Below are 6898 nucleotides of genomic sequence, written 5' to 3'. Positions count from 1 at the left end.
GAAGTCCTCTGATTTCATTGACCTCTCTGTGTCCTGGAGCCTTGACCTGTAAGGCTCCCTGGTGCCAGAATGTCTGCAGCTGTAGGATCAAAGACCCTCAGGGGGAAAATCCGCTCTTAACTGAGATGAAAATGGGGTGAGTTATTAGGAAGACCAGCTATATGCCCCAGAACCCAGCTCATCTGGAAAATGCTTGAACTGTATCCCAAATATAAACATCTTTAACACAGCATAAAGCAGAGACAGAGTCTCCTGCCGGCCACGCTTGGCCACATTCCACCTGCCCTCTGAAGGGACTTGATACGCTTGGTACATAGTAAATGCTTAATAAATAATCTGGGAAATAAGTGAATGAGTGAGGTGGCATGTAATGAAAGATAAATATAGCAAAATTGTTAAGAGCAAAAGATAAGTAAGAAGTTAAAAATTAAAAAATGGGGGTTAATATTTAAAAGTAAGTCTTAAATTGAATCTAAAGTCTCTTTCCAGATTCCTGGTAAGCAAGGCAAAAAGGGCGCCACGCAGTGGGCGTTACTTAGTGCTCATTGGGGAAGAGAACACAGCATTCCAAGGCAGCTCATGTTTTCCTATTTCTGAGAGGTATGAGTTGTGTGGGAAATCATTCTACTACAACAAAGTATCATTTATTTCTTGAGGATATGTGAAGATACTTCCTTGGTTTACAGCCACAGTGGTTGTTTGCAACAGGTTGGCAATACCCCTCCCAAGTGGCGGTTGTTCCAAGTCTCTGCTTAAAGAGAATAAATGCATTTTGGTGACCACCCCCTGGCTGCCTGTAAGTGCTTTTTCTCCACAATCCTTTCAGGACCCACTGTTTGAAGCTGAACCTCAGAGCATTCTTAAAATATTTTCTAAGAAGCCCTCTCTACTTACAGATACCCTTTCTCCAGTAGTTTTATAGAGCTAGATGCTAGGATATTTTTGCAGTATGCTATACTTAGCATGGTTTATAATCCTTGGCCGTGTTATCTCAGGCACCCCCTTAAGGATCTCTCAACAAATAAAGTAACCTGAGTAGAATAAAATCCTTGGTGATTGATTGATTCGAGATTGCAGTGCACTACAGCTCTGTTCTGGCTCCCTCCTGCCCAGTCTGTCCATTCCACTTAGATATTTTCTCCTATTTACGGCCAAGCGCCATAGTTTTCCTCCTGTTGTTTGCTATGTCTATAATAGCATGCATCTCCCTATCAGTGGTCATAATTCAAATTCTAGCTTATCTTCCTCATGATATTTGCCAAACAAAACTTGTGAGGGGTTGTGCACTTTCAATTCGCTTTTAACACTGGCATGTATTTCTTTTAGTCCCAGAATGTTAAAGCTAAAGGGAGCTTACTATTAACTTTGGCTCCTTCATTTTATGGATGAAAAAACTATTATAAAACCCCCAAAGGTGAAATGATTTGTTTTGCAGTCTTTAGTCTGTTAAACATGGAACCCATTCAAACGTTTTCGTGGTGTTTATTTCTGTATCATCTCTGTTTTGTGAACTAGATTTCATTTCCCAATACATTGTACCTTGTCCCCCAGCAGGCACTCTACATATTTTTAATTGATAATAAATGAATGGACTTAGTAAAAATAATATCATCATCATTTATGTTATGTTCTACTTCAACCCCCAAAGGATTAATGAATTAATAAATAAATTAGGGTCACTTTGAAGAAAAATAAAATAAAACCTTTCAGTCATGTTATTTTATAGCAGAATTGATAACAGATACGTATTTTCATTGTTCTGTATCAGTCTTATCTTCATAGCCTATCAACTACAAGTACCTTAAAAAAATCTAATTCTGACAATTATTTCTACTGAAAAATATCTGTTTTAATACTGTGAATTTTGAAAACCATCACAAGATAAAAATTCTTCCCACATAGGTACACTCCCTCTTCTAGGATGCGAAACGGGCAATGAGGGTCTCGTGTACAAGAAGTAGATTTATAGAATGGAAAAACAATGCAGTCTTTGCAGAAGCTTCTACAAACAGGAGATGGGAGAAATGTTCAGAACAAAGAAGGGGTCATCTCTAAAAAATACAGGAAGCTTTGATCCTTTTCCCTGCCTAGAGCAAGGTGAAAGGGTAAAGTCTTAAACAAGTCTGATCTGTGTATTTAAGTTAAATGACACTTTCAACATGTATGGGCAAGCGGAGGGGTTACTCAAATGGCGAAAAATACAGGCTCCAGATCTTGTGACTATACAAATATACCAAATGTAAAATAAATCCCTTTTTAGACTAGATTTAACTATAGGAAATAATGAGTCCTGAAAAGGGAGTGATTAGATAGTACAAGAATGCAAATTTGACAGAGTACTCAAACCTCAGTAATTTTGGGCAGTTTATATGTTTGCTCATAATTTAAAGTTTGATCTTTCTTTCTAGGCTTGTTAGGCTTCCTAGAGCTGTTATCACTGATACTTTTGACTGACCTGGGAAACAGTGGCTCATTTATAAAGACCCACACATTTGAGAGAACACCTACAGATAATGAACGAAAAGTGCGACAACTATGCTTGTGTTTTGACTCATCCCAGGGAAATATTAAGCCCTCCAGATATTAGCTAATTTTTCCAGAGATAGCATATTTGTCACTGCAAGGTCCATGCGGTTACTGTGTAATGATTTGTAGGAACACTTTTGATTTGTGAGCACTGAGTAAACAGGGCCTAGAAGCACCCCTGGTACCCACCCACTCACCTGCCAAAGAGAGCTTAAATCTGTTTGGCAAACCTGGTACAATATCTGGAAACATTGCTTCTATTGTATAAATCCATCACGGATACCAGGATTTTACCTTTCTGAAGTCATTGCTGTTGGATTTCTTTTGTAGTAGAAACGTCTCACTCTTACTCTCCTCCACTGACAGAAGAGTGACTTAGTATTAATTTTGTTTTGAAATGAACAAAAGAAGCATCAGGAAGCTGTTTTCTTCTGTCACATCTGCAGTCACAGTCATTGCTTGGCAGAGTCTGCTCACTCCCAGGAGAATACAAGCAAGGAGACAAGAAGAAGAAAAATGACAGAAGATTTTAAGACTGGACCCCTCGTCCCGTTGTTTATGAGGCAGACGTTCAGTCTCTAGATGGGGCATGGTAACAGTAACTCGAGGGAATAAACACTTTGTCCCAGGCAGCACACACCTGGCACCCAGGAAACGCACTTATGAGGCAGAAGCCCAGTTATCCGACCCGAGTCACAAGGCCACAGATGGAGAAGCAAGTGCTATTTGATGTGAAGTCACAACATGTTTCCCCAAGCCCCTAAATTCTTCTTGCATTGACTTAGGTCTCTCAGTTGGTCTGGAGCAGGTCTGTCCGTATGTGGAATCCAGAGCAGGATCTACCATAAGGGGGACCAGTGGTGTCATTACAAGTTATGCAACTTCTGCACAAAATCACCTGACCAGGCTGAAACCTAGCCCAGAGCTCTTACTCACCAAGCCACATGTTGGCTCATTGGCAGCACGTGTTTGTAAATCCCAAAAAGTCTCTCTACGTGTGGGGGTGACCGTGCCAGGAAGCTCTTTTGGCCCAGAACTCATAATCAGGCAGGTCCTCAAATTACACTTGTGGAGATATCCTCAAAAGATATTATATCTACAGTTATAGAGACACCCAGGATTGGAAGCAGAAGACTGGCTCTTCATTTCACTTAAACCATGTGCCATTACAAGACCACCTATCTTTTATTGTGAGACATTCACGTGAATCTGAAAAAGGCAGATACAGCCCTGAACCTGCAAGTATGGTTTGGCAGTTGGAGGGTGAGCCAGACTTTAATCTCCGCTCTTTCCTTTAGCTGAAATGTACAGTCACCCCTGTTGGCTCAGCCAAATGTCTCCTGTGAATATAGTCCATACTACTGTGATAAGTTTGCACAGTGACAGATGATTACTAGAATTAGTGGGGTGATCACATGGTAAGGTATAAAAATGTTGTATCACTATATTGTACACCTCAAACTAACATAACTAATATAATGTTGTATACCAACTGTACTTAAGTTTAAAAAATTAAAAATAAAAATAAATCTGAAAACTATTTTGTAAGCGGAAAACTACATATTTTTATCTTAAAGTGTTAATTGCCTTAAAACTAAAAAATTCCACATTTTTTGGTAACTAAGTTTTAGCATCCCTTCATTTTAAATATATCAGGACTGTCATAAAATGAAAGTGGCCTGGGTCTCTGTGACCTCTGAGGAGACTCAGCCAACGAACAGGAGGGAAGAGGCAGGAGTGAGGCAGGCCTGCCACCTTTCTCTGCAAACACTGCAGCTCACATAGGCTGCCTGTCTGCTCTCATCATTTTTCCTACAGGAAATGTCATTGCTTCATTGCATTGCAAGAAAATGATGTCATAGTGTGGGGCCCTGATCCATTTCCTGACTTTTAACCTGAGTCTTGTAACCTTTTTCAGCTGTGCTGCACCCAGAGAAAATGAAACACATTGAAATGTAAAGGCTAGCATGTCTCATAAAGGCCTTTGAGGCCCCAGGGTGGGGTTAACTTTTGCGTATATATTAATGATCCAAATACAGTTTTGTTTGGGTGTCACATCCTGGATATGGCATAGACCCAGTACCTAGAAAAGTAAAGGGAAAGGAAATAGTTTTCAGGATGTGTCTGTAATTTCTTGGCAGAAACCCTGCCTTTTCCTATATTGAGTTTAATTAGTGGGGACAACATTCAACTTAATTAGGATGCCTTGCTTAGTTTCTGTTGTGGTGGTGGTTTTTGTTAGATTCTCTGTGAAAATAAGTAATAGTCTCCAAACTGGTATTTTAAATCTTACATATTGCATTTGTGTCTCTTTGTCTTAGGATTGGTTACAACCCCAGCCTAAATGACATTATTAAGCTATTTCCTGGAATGTCAAGGGCTGAAATTGCCCTGTCAAGAACGACTCTGTTCTTTTAGGGATTTTAGAGAGCAAGGGCTCAGATTGCATTCTTGCTCTGTTATTATAAGTTTTTCCCTGGCAGGAAACCACTGCGTCTCAGAAAATTTGCATATATCCAATGAGAATGTTCTATGGAGGTTTTCAAGATTGCATGACAACACCATGGAAGAATCTCATATGGGGAAAGGGGATTTTTTTTTCCCTTTCCCTAAGCCCCATTTTAAATAGTTTCCTTTCCACAAGCTGATGTGTCCACATTCAAAGAATTACAAGTAACCCAGCCTATTTTCCTGCGTTGGCCTCTGTCACTAGTTCAGTAATATCAACAGCCACACAAAACTGGAAACAGGCTGTTTAAAGTAAAGGTACCTTATTCCTTCCGGTCTGTAAAGCAGACTTGGACACGTGATGGTGAGCGTTAACCATTTAGTTCTCCCAGGCAAGGGCATAGTAAAATGTCAGCTCATTTCTTTGTGAATGCAAGGGCAAGAAATAACCATGTTTCTTGAGATCTGAATATAATTTTGAACATGTTACATATGGGATTCCGGTTAACCTAAAGCATTTGGTATTGGACTACTTCACTTAGTATCCATCTGAGATGCCTAGAATTTTGCACATTTTGCTGGGAAGCAACTACTGAACTTCACTGGCCCTATACTTGGTGCCATAGCAGCTGGAACTCCAACTGTTGATAAAATGCCGAACAGTCACCTTAAATCCTTTCAGAACAGAGTCAAATATAAATAAGAAAGTAAAATGTAAGTAAGTAATAAGTAGCTAGGGTGCCCAGTACTGGATGGCAATGCTCAATATTAAAATTAATTCAGACAATACATTAATAAATTTGAAGTCCCTACTTGTGTAACCATGAGGCCCAGGACTAGATATCTTATTGCTGCATTAAATGACAGATAAATGAGAACTAAAAACTGGGAGGCACCTATAAGACTGCCAAACACTAAGACTTGCGTTGTGTGTCCTTGAACTTAACTTAGCCTCTCTGAATATCATATTTTTCATGATATGTCTAAAATTTTTATTCTGTACTTTTCCATTCTCATGAATGGACTCTATACAGACTAACATTCAGAGGCATCTAGTTAAGTGTGTTGAATGAATCCGTAATACTAGACACTATTTTTGAGTGCTTAAAGTGTGTTAGATTGTCTGGTATATATTTTACCTATATATTATCGCTGAATTCTCTCTGCAAGTCTGGGAATAAGCTACCTCCATCAGCTCCATTGGACCAGGGAGAAACAGGCCATTGCCTAAAATGACAGAGGGCCAGGATCTGAATCCAGGGACTTCTCAATCCGAAGTCCTACCCACTTTCTGCTACACTACACCAGTGCTTCTCAAATTTTAGTGTGCTTCAGAACCACCTGGAGGAGGGCTTCTGAAAACAGATGGTTGGGACCCAGCCCCAGAGTTTCCAGATATTCCAAGTTCCAAGGTGAGGTTAATGCTGTTGATCTGGGGATCACATTTGAAAGTCACTCCACTGTGCTATTCAGAGCTACAGGTGGGAGCAAGACAGAGAGAAGATAAGAAGCAGCTCTCTGGCCAAGTTAAGAAAAACCTTTACATTTACAGCCACTCAACAGCTGGATGGGGTTTCCTCTTGGGAATGGGTGAGCTGTCAGGGGCATATAGATCTTGGGACACTTGATGAGAAATTGGCCTTAGGGGCCTCTAAGCTCCCTTTCAGCCAAAGATAAGGTACTGTGAGGCCAGGAAGGAAGATCATAATCTCCCTTCTGGGAACCCTTTTTATTATGGCTGCTATTCAATGTTTTGTGTTTGAAGATCTAGAGTGACTTTGGTAAAGGCAATGAAGAAATACTGAGAAAAATGTTTTCTTAATTTAGGTAATATGGAATTACAGTTTAATGAAACATCACACAGGGAACAAGAGGAATTTAAAGAAAACATTCATTCACTGAAAATTTGTATTTCAAATTTTAA

The sequence above is a fragment of the Rhinolophus sinicus genome, linkage group LG01 (assembly GCF_036562045.2).
Source record: "Rhinolophus sinicus isolate RSC01 linkage group LG01, ASM3656204v1, whole genome shotgun sequence".
NCBI lineage: Eukaryota > Metazoa > Chordata > Mammalia > Chiroptera > Rhinolophidae > Rhinolophus > Rhinolophus sinicus.
The sequence above is the reverse complement of the archived record's forward strand: the minus strand, read 5'-3'. Positions refer to the sequence as shown.